This window comes from Haliotis asinina, chromosome 4 (assembly GCF_037392515.1).
Source record: "Haliotis asinina isolate JCU_RB_2024 chromosome 4, JCU_Hal_asi_v2, whole genome shotgun sequence".
NCBI lineage: Eukaryota > Metazoa > Mollusca > Gastropoda > Lepetellida > Haliotidae > Haliotis > Haliotis asinina.
Window position 1 is genome coordinate 42673365 of NC_090283.1, and position 13943 is coordinate 42687307.

The window sequence follows — 13943 nt, forward strand, 5'->3', positions numbered from 1 at the left end:
CGAACGAACGAGCATTCAGTCTCAGTTAACACGACACAAAGACTAGAATTTTCCACTGAAATACACAGGTATGTTTTGACAGTTATTACCATGTATGTATATGCACGTATCAGCTATAGTAATCTTCTGATCAGAGTCGCCCAATGTTATCACCTGCACGTTATCTGTGACTCAACAGTGAATGATGGTACCTGTCCAGGTAGGTGTGACGTGTCGCATCTCTTACTAAATTCCCTCCACTACAGTCACAGTTTGATCTTCAGGGACAAACCTTGCATGTATGTGCCAAGATACTTTGAGGATGCTTCAACTGGTACCAAAACTGTATCTTGTATATATATTTTTTTTTCAATGAAAAGGTGATTGCTGAACTACATTTCTAGTGATATACACCGTTACAGATCAAAGTGGCACAGTAATGGGATATATGGCGGCAGTCTGTAAATAATCGAGTCTGGACCAGACAACCCAGTGATCAACAGCACTGGCATCGATCTGAGCATCGCCTCCTAGAACACAGTCCCTTGTTATGGCAAGCATGGCTTGCTGAATTATGGCAAGCATGGGTTGTTGAAGGCCTATTCTACCTCTGACCTTCAGGGGTCGGATAAAACAATATGTAAGGTACAATGTTGTGGCAGATAAGGAAGGGAGTAAGATAGAACATTGTAGTGGATAAGAGAGTTAAAAGGTACAACTTTGCAGCGGATAATTGGATAAGTAAGGTACAACGTTGTAGTGGATAAAGGAATGAGTAAGGTAGAGCGTTGTAGTGGATAAGGGAATAAGTAAGGTAGAGCGTTGTAGTGGATAAGGGAATAAGTAAGGTAGAGCGTTGTAGTGGTTAAGGGAATAAGTAAGGTAGAGCGTTGTAGTGGATAAGGGAATAAGTAAGGTAGAGCGTTGTAGTGGATAAGGGAATGAGTAAGGTAGAGCGTTGTAGTGGATAAGGGAATACGTAAGGTAGAGCGTTGTAGTGGATAAGGGAATACGTAAGGTAGAGCGTTGTAGTGGATAAGGGAATACGTAAGGTAGAGCGTTGTAGTGGATAAGGGAATACGTAAGGTAGAGCGTTGTAGTGGATAAGGGAATAAGTAAGGTAGAGCGTTGTAGTGCATAAGGGCATAAGTAAGGTAGAGCGTTGTAGTGGATAAGGGAATACGTAAGGTAGAGCGTTGTAGTGGATAAGGGAATAAGTAAGGTAGAGCGTTGTAGTGGATAAGGGAATAAGTAAGGTAGAGCGTTGTAGTTGGATAAGGGAATGAGTAAGGTAGAGCGGTGTAGTGGTGGTTATCCTCTTCTTCCTTCTCTTGAAAACTCCAGCAATGTCACAGAGATGTCACCAGAATGAAACCAAGGTTTTTAACCCGCCATGATGAGTGAACGGTTTTACAGCTAGGCCACACCAACACTCTGATGTAGATAACACATCTAAAAGGAATTTTGTTTGCACTGCACTGTTCTTAGATTCATCAAGCGCAATTTTCTAACGAAACGCGTCTAAGAAGCGACACACCAGACTCCTTGATTTGGGATCGGAGCAGCATATGGCCAACTGATTTCACTGTCGTATCGTACATGTTGTAGAAGGCCTTAGAAAAGCAACTAACCAGCCAGTGATAAACAAGCACTGAGACTTATGTAAAACACATATGAAAATGTGATGTCATGAAAATGACATACTGCTCTATTAAGTAATACGTCATCATAGCCCAACTGCGGAGATCGATTTTCAAAATTTAATATTGGTTTGCAGTTAAGGACGTCATTATTTACACACAGTCAACACACTTCTTGAAGGCTGTATTTGCACAAAATCGTTTTGTGTCTTTTAGAATGGACATGTTCCCAAAGTGTACTGCCTGTCAGCTGCAGTTTACCCTGAAAGGCCCCGCCCCATACCTACTGCCCTGTCTACACGCTGTGTGTGAGACGTGTGTGACATCTGCCGCTGGTGGTGTGATAGCATGCTCTACGTGTCAGAGGGAGGTCAACCTCACAGACACAGCCCTCCAGAAGGATGAAGTGAGACAGAACGAAATATTCCACTTGACAATTAAACTGCGACCCACAGAACTCCTCTGTCCACATGAAAATGATGGCAACCAGGCTGTGTGTTGGTGTCAGGAGTGTGAAGGGTTACTTTGTGAATATTGCCATAACACGCACAGCAGCTTCAGACTATCGAGAAATCACTCCGTGCATAACTCAAGGGATATTGCTCCTCAAAATTTAGTGTGTGAAACAAATTGTAGAATACATAATCGGTATCTTCTTGATTTGTCTGGCACAAGTTGCCACACATCTACCTGTTGTCGATGTTTGAGAGGAGACCATGCTGGTCACGAGGTGGAAGAGTAGCATAAACAGTAGGGGTACGGGACCAGCCCATATAATCCATAGAATATAAAAAGGCATCCTTCCCTGACTCATATTAATTTATCAAACCCATAACACGACTACTTTTCATCTTCCCTGTAAAAAGTACCAAATAGTCTTACTAGTGAGAGGAAGACTGTGGGGTAAGGTACTAGTTTATGTAAGACAGGGAATCAAATTGTAATCATATCAACTTAAATAATTGACTTCAGCAAAACAGTTTAACCTGTATCTTCTATTATGTCGTTGTTTTTCATAATAAATGTTTGTTGGGCTTGGTGTATCCATTGTTTTATACATATATATATTCTCGTCCTCACTTGTAGCAGAACTTTTTTATGAATCTTTGATCGAATCACTTCTTTCATTTTGTTGTGTTTTTCTAGTTCATTTAGGATCAAACGAAACTCTTCCTCTGAGATTTTATATCACTCAGTGCGATGGAAGTATGATCTTCTATCGTGTTTAATGTTGTTTCAGCAAGAATTCTACTTTCATCGTGTTTCTTTGCTTTATGATTCAGTTTGCGGGATATAAATTTAAACCTCCTCCCACTATAGCTGTTAATCCTAATACTACCGGTGTGGACACGATGGTTGTCCTCAACCCAACTCCAACTGCACCTAATCCCATGCTAGTTGCTGTTACGGTGGTATCAGCACCATCTATGTAGTTTAACGCTCTATTGTATTTTTTTATGTGACGATGCCCGAATATCACGCTCTTGTTCTAGCTGACATTTTATTTCACATATCGGTTTAAGTCAAAATCCCTCTACACGCTTATAAGGTTAGATTACCATACAGGTAAATGGGTGAGATATTAATAATTGTGTATTCATCTACAATACGAACTCCATCGGTGCTTATAGATGGCTCATAGCCTTGTCTTATTATGATTCGACAATGTTTATTCTCATGTCTTTTAAACCAAATTATTCTAAGGCCATCTAAAAGTATCCTTGGCGCGGAAATCTCTTCGAGATATACGTCTTTTATGAGTGTGGTCTGTGATTTCATACCATAATTTCAATCTGCAAAAAAATCATGTTGGTAATCGTATATACTGTGAATAACTAAACTGGCATTCAGGTTGACAGGAACTAACATATTATCAGTGTGACCTGCTATTCGTAATACTTGTATGGTATTATCTTTTAAGGGATTAAAGGATGTGAGAAGGATCCCGTTGTCAGTAATCTTGTCAGAATCCTATATAGGCAAAATATACTGTAGAGAATTTTTAAAGGGAAAACATGAATGAATGAACGGGTGCCACCCGCGAACGAACGAACGCACGAGCGAATGAATGAATGAATGAATGAATGAGCATTTAGTCTCAGCAGATTGCCCAATTTGGTCGCCTCTTATGACCAGCAATTGGGTACTGTGGACACATTCTGCACCGGGTCCACACGGGAGAAGCGCGCTTAGCGTTACCCAGCAACAGGTGGCACGAACGAGCGAATGAAGGAACGAACGAACGAACACGAACGAACGAAGGAAAGAACGAATGAGCATTCAGTCTCAGTTAACACGACACACAGAAACTTAACAAGAAACTGCCTCACCTCAAACATACTACGATGTGCCTACAGCTGCATTCAACGCGAATGGTTGAAGTCTGATATGTGTGGATATGGTACTATCAGTGCTTTGAAAGACGAAGAGTGATGGTATGCATACCAAACCAGCGGTCTTATATCAGCTAAATATGATATGATATGATATGATATGATATGATATGATATGATATGATATGACATGATAATCCTTTAAACTTGATTCATGTGTTTTTGTCTGTCATTATTCACACTAATTGCTTATACCATTTCAGAAAACTTTAAGGCAACACAGACCGATGACATTTCTGAAGCTCATAAACAGAAACAGGAAAGGATACGTCTAATATGCGATGGGTCCACGTATGAGAGTATATTGCTGTACACATAGACAGCCTCCATATTCTACTAAAAGTATAATCTATGTTTTAGGAAGTTGCAGAAATGAAAACAAATTTGGCTTCAGACCAAGAAGAACATTATCAGCTAATTGAGAAGGTGAATGCCCCAGCAAACAACATGAAACTGGTATGTCACTCAGATAATTTGCCTAAATCACGGGAATGGTAGATATGATTGCTTTAAATATTGTTTGAATACGTAGGGAGCATCGTTTAACTTGTCCAAACTGGTTATCATTGAGATCACAAATTCAAGAACATCACAACGTTACTTTACTGTTTGTCCTCATTATAACCCTGTATCGGTAATTTTGCATTATATTAATATTTTACAGACATATATTATATATGAGAATATGTGTTCTTATTATTAAAAATGTATCTAATTTGTCAGTTTCAATAAGTACACTTTAAGAAGCATCTACCACTGATTTCGCTATCGTTTGACTTGTCCAAGCTGGTTATCATTCAGATCTTAAATTAAAGCAATCTGAAAATGCTACAAAAGTTTGACGGTCTGGTGAGCCAGATGCATTGTGAATCATTTTACGACCGCATCAAGTAGGGACAGACTGTGACGTCTTCGTTAAGGTCATGCTGCCTGCACCTCGCCATTGAATATAAGTACGGTGTAACCAGGGTTGTTTGTGGTGTCTATTTTCACTTTTTCCGCAGAAAATGCGGACCGGCTGAAGAGTAGTGCCTTGTCTGAATAGGTTAATGAGACTCATGTTTTCGTATGATCAAATATAGTGCATTGCACTAATGTTTTACAGATATATACTGCACACGTGAATGTCAATTTGAATTTCTTTAACAGCAAGCCGTTTTTCATACTTGCAGCTGCTAGCTGAGAAAGACAAAAGCCGTGAGATCGCCTCAGAAACCATTGATCGTCCAGAAACGTCCCTGACTGGTACGTACAGGAATATTTCAGAACGTTTCCCAACCTGATCTCTCTTCCTTTTCTTTTCCACTTCTCATATTACTGACACTCCGGCCGATTGATCTGAGTCGTTGTTTAATTATGTTTATCGGCAGGAATACGTGTCATATTTTTTCTGAAAGTATTACGTTTAGTCATGTTGAGGTTATTGGACAGGCCATGTTATTGTACCCTTGCAGGTTTCCCAACTGGAGGCTGCGTTCATATGTTGAAGACGAGCGTGCCAGATACAGACATGGCACTGCATTGTGAGTACATAATTATATCTATTGAGAGGATGCCTATACACCTCTTCAACCCGCTAAGTCCCTGTGCACTTGTATTTCTCTTATGTTTCTGTAGAATCTAACAATAGATGTGAATAAGGAATAGCAAGTAGTCAAGTATACATTAATGGTCAATGTAAGTAGTGCTGTGGAAAGGACTATGTGTATCTATTTTGGCAGTCAGTTATCCGGAGTCTTCTAGAACTGCACAGATGTATATGACATAGCTTTGACGTACCTAAGGTGTGAAGCATCCCATTTCACGACGAACAGTTTGTGAATAGCAATACCTCTTCCTGGGTACCATTTCTAGGCCCAGTTTGGAAGTTTCATCACTGAGGCCATGTGGGGAATGTTATTTGTCTGCTACTACAATTGTTTCCTTTCATTTATGACCGCTTACATGGTGTAGTGCTTAGAGTGTCTGCCTGGACAAGGGAAGGCCGCTGGTTCGATCCCGGTCGCGTCATACCAAAAGACGTTTAAATATGATGCTTGTTGGTTCCTGTCTGGCACTCGGCATTAATTGGTACACAAGGACTGGTCGACTCGGAGTCAGAATACTGAGTCTGAGTAAGATATTCATGCTTAACTGTGGCATGGTATCTTGATGACGTAGCACTATGAAACCAACTTCAGTCTGGGCTAGTAGAAGGCGCCACACATACACATGCATGCACGTCATCGTTTAAGCGAAATATTCTTAAGGGCGAGGTTAAACCCCATTTTACCTCATCTGACGTTTTGTTTACACAGCCATTTAATTTGTCCCCGACACAAAATTGTGTTCTCCCATAGTAATTACTTTGTTATGTTTATTGCTTTGTAACCTTGGTTCACTTTATGATACAACTGAAATATTAGCACCTCACAATGATAGCAAGTGCATTAGTGTAATGTGTAAGAAAAATGTTGTTGTATGGCATATATTCACAGGGACATGAGAGTGAAAATACAATGTGCCGTTGACACTGACATCCAAAGATCGAGGAAAAACAAAAACTACTTTGAGCAGCTGAACATGATATCGGCGCTATACAAACATAAATATTAGCATACATATATCAGAATCAATATCAGACACCCTACACCAAGTAGAAACTTAAATAAAGTCATGGATGGCTGAAAGAAAACTAAAGTTAATGATGACAAGACCGAGGTATTGTTGGTTGGAAGACAACAGCACATCGATAAGGGAGATGTTGAACAAGTGAAGGTTGCTTCTGCCAGTATTATACTGGAAAAAACTGCATCATGTTTTGGTTTTCAATTTTAGTTTTAGTTTTCAAGTCTGTTTAAATTGAGATCTAATGTTGTTGCTTTCTTTATTTATTCAGATTTTCAAATGTTCTTGTTTTTCAAAACACATTAAGCACTTAATACTTTTAATGTAACTTTCCAGTCGTTCAACCCCATAATTACTGTTACGTTTTTGTGGTGTTATATAGACATAACCCAGAATGACCTTTTACCCTGAAGGAATGCGCCGAATGGGCACAGGAACCACCGAATCGTGAATATGATTGGCAAAAAGATGACATACTGCCACCATAAATGGTGCCATACCACTGCTGACGTGGTCGATGCTGTTCACCATAAAGTGAGTGATTAAATTGCATTATGACAGGCGTGATAACATTTGGCCCAGGTTTCTGCCCCTTGTTTCTGCAGACATCTCCTCAGACATTCTGAATGTTGTATTGGCTTTCAGCTCTGAATTACCAATGTTGAGGGCGCTCAGTTTGTCGTCTCCGGACGTTTATCAATTTTGGCCTTGAAAGCGGTGATAGAGTTTGCCTGAGACGTCTCAATTTTCCTCTGATCTGTGTCTTCGTTTTGAATTGGTTCCAACTGATTCTTTAATTCGGCATCGTTTTGGTCCACTGTGTTCTTCAAGATTAGCATTTCACTCATGGACGCTACTATGTAATTCACCGCATCAAATTGGCCAGTCAGTGCTTTCATAGACTCACTCACGCTGTTGTCCACTTGGTGGACATCGTAGTAGAGCGAAAAGTGCCTTTTTCATTTTTAGTCACCAGAATATTATCCACAAAACTGTTGAAACCTCCCAAACTTCTTCGTCTTCTCCATACTGGCTTCCGAAACTGAAAAAGGTAAAATCTGAGGTGCATCACTATCAATAGAATTTCAAACATATTGGTCACGTCACATAAAGAAGAAAATCTTTCCAAGTGTGTTTGGATGTTTACAATTCATTCAGTTGCTTTTGATTTCAGATGTTCTTTTCATTTAGAACCGCGTGAAGATCCGAGATAGAATTGATCTTCCATGCTTATGGTAAGAGACAGCTAATGGGAACTGCCAGTCTGATTGACACGATAGACAAATGTCATCGTATCCCAGATCCGCAGAGACCCGTGAAGGTCCCGGGGTAGAATAGGGCTTCAGCAGCCCATGCTTGCAATAAAAGGCAACTATGCTTGTCGTAAGAGGCGACTAACTCGATCGGGTGGTCAGGCTCGCTGACTTGGTTGGCTCATGTCATCGGTTCCCAGTTTCCCAGATCGATGCTCATGGATGTCACTGGATTAACTGGTCCAGTCTGCATTATTTTACAGACCGGAGCCATATAGCTGGAATATTGTTGAGTGTGGCGTTAAACAGCAAACAATCAATGCCTCAACAGAATTGTACCACATTCTGGAAAGTATAATGAGGCAGAATGTTCGGGAAATATTTTAATGACTGAAACCAGGTCATGTGACACTCCAATCGTGACACTGTTTGATATTCCACCTACTGTTTTGTTATTGCACCACGTACATTCGTTATACAGCATTTTGCCAATGATATTGAGACTTACCCACCTAGTAGATTTCATAATGTAGATGTCATTACATGACTCACTTGACTTACGTTTGTAGGTATAACACTGAAGTATGACAAGGACAGAGTCAATAACGACAAAGTCCACATCAACACAGAAGGAGAGCTGGTCAACAGGAAGTCGGACACCAGACCTGCAGGGGTGGGGAGACTGAAGAGGTATGAGGGCACATGCAGTACTGTCCCCCTTCCCCAGGATGGCTGTCCCCAGTACTGGGAGGTGGAGAACTGGGTCACAGTGGACGAACCACTCTCAGACAATAGGCTCATCCTGGAGATTGGAGTAAGTAGGGAGGAGGAGAGGGACGTGCATCATTGTATAGCTGGACGTCCTCACTCCTACAGTATGAACGTCTCCCAATGTACTGTACACGGAGGGATATGTAGGTGGATATGGAAGGAGGGGGAGTGTGTATTGTGTCTGCCTGACACTCTCCCTAACACAGCAGGGGCATCACACACACTACATTACGGTGTTGTCTATGACGATGTCAGGAAGAAGATTGTCTTCGTTGATGTGAAGGAGGAGAAAGTCATGTCGACGGTAGAGAATGTCGACTCAAGTGAACCACTGTGGCCGATGTTCGGAGTGTATAACCCAAGTCTCCTCATTGTCAGCATGAGACTTGTACTGGGCAATGACATCAACAGGACAGAGGAGAAAAAAGTCACGATTGTCAAGGCACTGAAGTGATGGTGATACTGATGCTGACTATGAACACACCGTTTTGTAGCAGATACCTAAGGGCGTCCGTAGTTAATTTGAGTATGTCATCTCCGCTGCCCTTAGAAATCCCACTTGCCCATACAATAAAGAAAATATTTTTTTAAACTTTGCGCTGCCAATTCTCAATTGTACACCGCTCATTGAAACAAAATGCCTGACAAAAACAATTTTAAAAATGAGCTAAATGTATTAAATTTCATTGAAAAACGAAAACGAAAAACGAATCTTCATCCTGAACTCTTGCACCTTTAATCCCTGTCACGACTTAAGATTGCCATCCACTGTCATTTACGATCCGACAATGTTAGGAGTTTGCGATTTTTCACGCTCATACATGGAGATCGGCTTAAAAATATCGGTCAACTAAACAATATCGTGTATCACTGGTAGGGACTTGGTTACAGCGAGAGTTGAGTCTTTGTGTTTTTTTCAGACAGAAACGTTATGATCTGTGGCAGAGTCTTTGTGATTACATATACCATCTACAAGGCGAGGTGAAGGTAAAATGTACATCCCAAGATCAACTGTAACGGGAATTAATTCCACGTTTACCTCAATGCTATGTTCCTTCAAGATCCGTTATTGCTATAATACTCAGAAAACCGTTGATAATCATGCAAGTCATCAAAATGACTTTCATTGCAAATTATTGATGTCTGTACTATTACTATATACGTAGATTATAAAGTTGCAAGATGATATCACGTATAGAATCGAAAAGTTATTGCATTTTTTTCAAAGTATCTCTGTCAGAAATTCAAAGTATCTCTGTCAGAAATCATAAAGTTTCTGTGGCAAAAGTCACAAAGACTCCACCCTTACAGTAACCAAGCACCCTACCATTGAACATGCACATTGATAAAAAATTTAGAGGCAAACTATATTGTTTTTGCCGGTGCATTTCGTGAGTAAACATTCATACTTGAATACCGGATAGTATTTATCTATTATTATTTTATTATTTTTTTTGCCTGTTTCCATTTTCCACCGTCCGCCCGCCCCATTCTTGGAACAGCCAAGCGAGGAGAATCACAGAATTAACTACAATTTTAGTGGCTTTACGAACACCAAGACATCTGTACATGCTTTGTTTTGTAGTGTGTATGTTTCTATGTATTTCTTCACACCCCATACACCTGAACAATAAATCACAATATGTTGTTCAGTACGTTTTATGCTTATAAATAAAACACTGCGGTGCATATCTTGACCTGAGTACCATAATATGTCCACATCACCACACCGAAACACACTTTCACATCGAGATCACCTTATGAATATTAATTACGGTTGTCATTTCACAATTTGTGCAAAACCTTCGTTTATACACACAGGTGTAGGATATGAAAAAGCTGTTTAAGAAGTAGACGTGCGGAATCGAATTCGGGTGTGCAGCGGAGCTGGGAATGCTTTAACCACTGCGCGTTATCATTGCCTCTGACATTTACAGAAAAATAATGGTTAACTTTCCTGCAGTGTAGTACAATCCAGTGTAGACAGCGGTTGTGGGTATGTACGTATGTGGTGCATAAAAAGAGTGGTTGTGTGAAAAGCCATGAACATATTATGTTTATGTATAGTGTGACATTTTGTGCTTACATATAGTAAAAGCCGTTCAGCTTTCCTGGTCAAGTGGATGCTAATGCATTGCATGACCCTGTCAAACCTGGTTGGGTCTATTATTGTGAAGAGGTGCACCTTTTTCAGTTGATTGTCAACATTTGTGAACAGCTGAGACAAGGACAAGCCGTCTGACATCTCAGTGTGGAGAAATTGTCAGCAGTGTACTGATTTTCTGTAAACAACAAGCCTCAGAAAGTTTATGCTTTCCGATTTTAGGCAGCGAGCAGAAGGTGCAACTGGTGTTTCCAGTGCAACCCCGGACCTAATAGAACTGATGCTAAGAAATTCACGGTTTCTTGAAATTGATGTAAACGAGTAGACAGACATCTGTTCCCATCTTTAAAAACAGGAAAGCGACTACAGTCACAGAAATATTGCAGTTGAATATGTAATAGAAAAAGTGATGATTGAACAGGGTGTAGAGCGTGATACCGAGAGTGAATCGGTTTGTGGAATGCAACGAATGCAACGTTAATATTCAACGCACAAACGCAGTATCCCATACATGCGCATGGGATCCCATGCTTGAGTTTGACGGTTTTCAAGAAGGTCGAGAAATCACTTAGAATATTAATTGTGACACTCATCTTGCATCACACATTTGTTAGTGCTTGTTTCTAGTCGTTTGTTTCAAAATGAACATCGTACACATGCAAATTACATGCCATACACCAATCATCTTTCAAAAGCGCCTACATTCCAAATAGCTATGGTTGTAAGGAAGTGCAAATGGTGATGCACTCTCAAAACATTCAATATTATCACATCAACATTGACTGACTCCGGTAAATCTTCTAAATATTTTTAATCGTAAATAAAAAGAATAAGTTCCCTTACTTTTTAAAGAGTATGTTTAGACCTTTTCAGATTATACATTGGGCACACAAACAAAAAGTGTACAACATCTTTATCTACCATATCATTACAGTTCTTACAGAAACACAAACGTTTATCCACACCCTGTCTGCAACCAATAGTTGTTTGAATAGGCTATCATCAGATGTACTTATGTTATTAACATTGCTCGTACATTACATTCACACATGCCTTGCTTCCTATTAAGTATTAAATAACATATCCACCATGCCAATATCCTGAAACATCCACACATCAAACCCGAAACTGAAAAATAGGTGCCTTACACCACTTGCCCATATTGTCCTGCCAGATTCATCGAGTTCTTTTATTACAAGATAACTCTGCTGGGATACCTACTATTATCCATCCTCAAAAGTGTGCACCAATACTGGACACATTTAATATGATACTCTACATGCAGTTGATGCCTACCACTCTCCGCCAAAACAGCATTACTAGAAATATATTTGCTAACACCTCGCACCAACTTACAGAAATTAGAATATGATCATTCTAGCACAGGGCCTAGATTTCCCAAGCTCTCTTAGCGCTAAGGTGGTTGTAAGTTAATGTTGGGGTGTTGAGGTAGCCTAGTGGTTAAAGCGTTCGCTCGTCACGTCGAAGAACCGGGTTCGATTCCCCACGTTGTCCCCACATGGGTACAATGTGTGAAGCCCATTTTCTGGTGTTCCCCGCCGTGATATTGCTGGAATATTGCTAATAGCGGTGTAAAACTAAACTCACTCACTCACTCAATCACTGTAAGTTAATGTTAATGTAAGTCACTTACGGCTGTCTTAGAGTGCTTCGAAAATCTAGGCCCTGGATATATTCGGCATCATATTCGGCATTCCTGGGAACTTAAAACGTAGCTTTTTGATGAAAAACAGGGCCTTATTACACTTGAAAGCTAACGTGTCTACACACTCTGACCAAGACAATCTATTTGACAACAAAATAACCAAGCACGCAGTAACCTGTCTTTGAAGGGCATTTAGAAGTGAAATACATAAGAATGAAGATTTTTATGGATATCAACTTCTTTATATGAGAACACAACGTTTCGGAGTTAATGCTTACTCCTTCATCCACCTGATAAAGAAGTTGATATCCATAAAAACCTTCATTCTTAGGTAGTAACCTGTATCTGAGTGCCACTAAAGAACCATTTTTCATAATGCCTTAATATACTGCCATTTCTGAAAACCATGACTTTTGTTAATCTAAATTAACCCGAAAACCCCTCCTATTGCAGAAAGTACGAAGAGCTATCTTCGCTGCAATCAAGTGACACTATCATCAACTAAACACAAGTCAGCCGCATGTAGTAATAACATTATTTCCACAAACTCTTGACCAACCGATATACCTCTTAGAGTGGTCGATTCTGTCATACTCGAAAGTTCTCACATAAACATGGAACATAACAATGGACAAATAATACACTAATACACGACCATGAACACCATTCTATATTATAGAAGACCGAAAAAGTTTCCTTTAATAGCGTCAAAAGCCTTTTTAATCAAGCCTTATAAGTATACATATTATCAACAGTACAGCCACCACGTCTAAATCCAGCCTGTGCTTCTGGAACCTTTTTATACCGTTCGGCAGACTGAGCTAATCTATCATTCGGAACCGCAGTTAAACGTTTTCCTAATGTGTCAAGGATAAACCTCAATAATTATCAACATCTTTCACACTTCCCTTCTTACGTAAAAGTATAATACTACTTTTAGCCAACGTAGGACAAAACGTATGAGTTCAGTTTTCACCAAAATAATTTACCGTTATTACTTGTGGCCATGTGATTATTTACACAGTCATATTCATATGAACATTTCTTCGTCACACAATTCTATATTCATTTCTAACGCGTTGTTATTCTTTGTGCGTTTCTTTACCCACCGTTATTCTGAAGGTATCCAGTGTCTTTAAGGTCACAGGCAACGCGACACTTTGCAGTTTCTGATACCTCTCGTTATGGCCTTAAAGACATTAATTATCAAAAATGCAAATTCAACTGATAAAGTTGAAAAATAACGCGATGACAAAAGCCCGTGAAATCGCAGTTTAAGGGATTCATTACTTTTCCCCATACGTTGTTTCAAAGGCATTTAGAAGTTGGAGGAATCAAACTAAAAGTGCTTTATGGTTCAACTTCTTTATTATACAAGGTCACAACGTTTCGAGACAGATTCTAGTCTCTTCTTCAGGTGAGGTGAGGATACAACTAAAGGGTTCTAGTATATGTACACATAACAGTAGACCGATGACAATGGGTAACAAGATGTACAGGCTTCGATTGATTGATGTACAGACTTCAACT

General features: G+C 39.8%; 1 pseudogene; it reads left to right on the top strand.

The window, feature by feature from the left end:
- The first annotated feature begins 1836 nt into the window (after positions 1–1836).
- Positions 1837–10295, top strand: LOC137280957 (uncharacterized; annotated as a pseudogene).
- The last annotated feature ends 3648 nt before the right edge of the window (positions 10296–13943 follow it).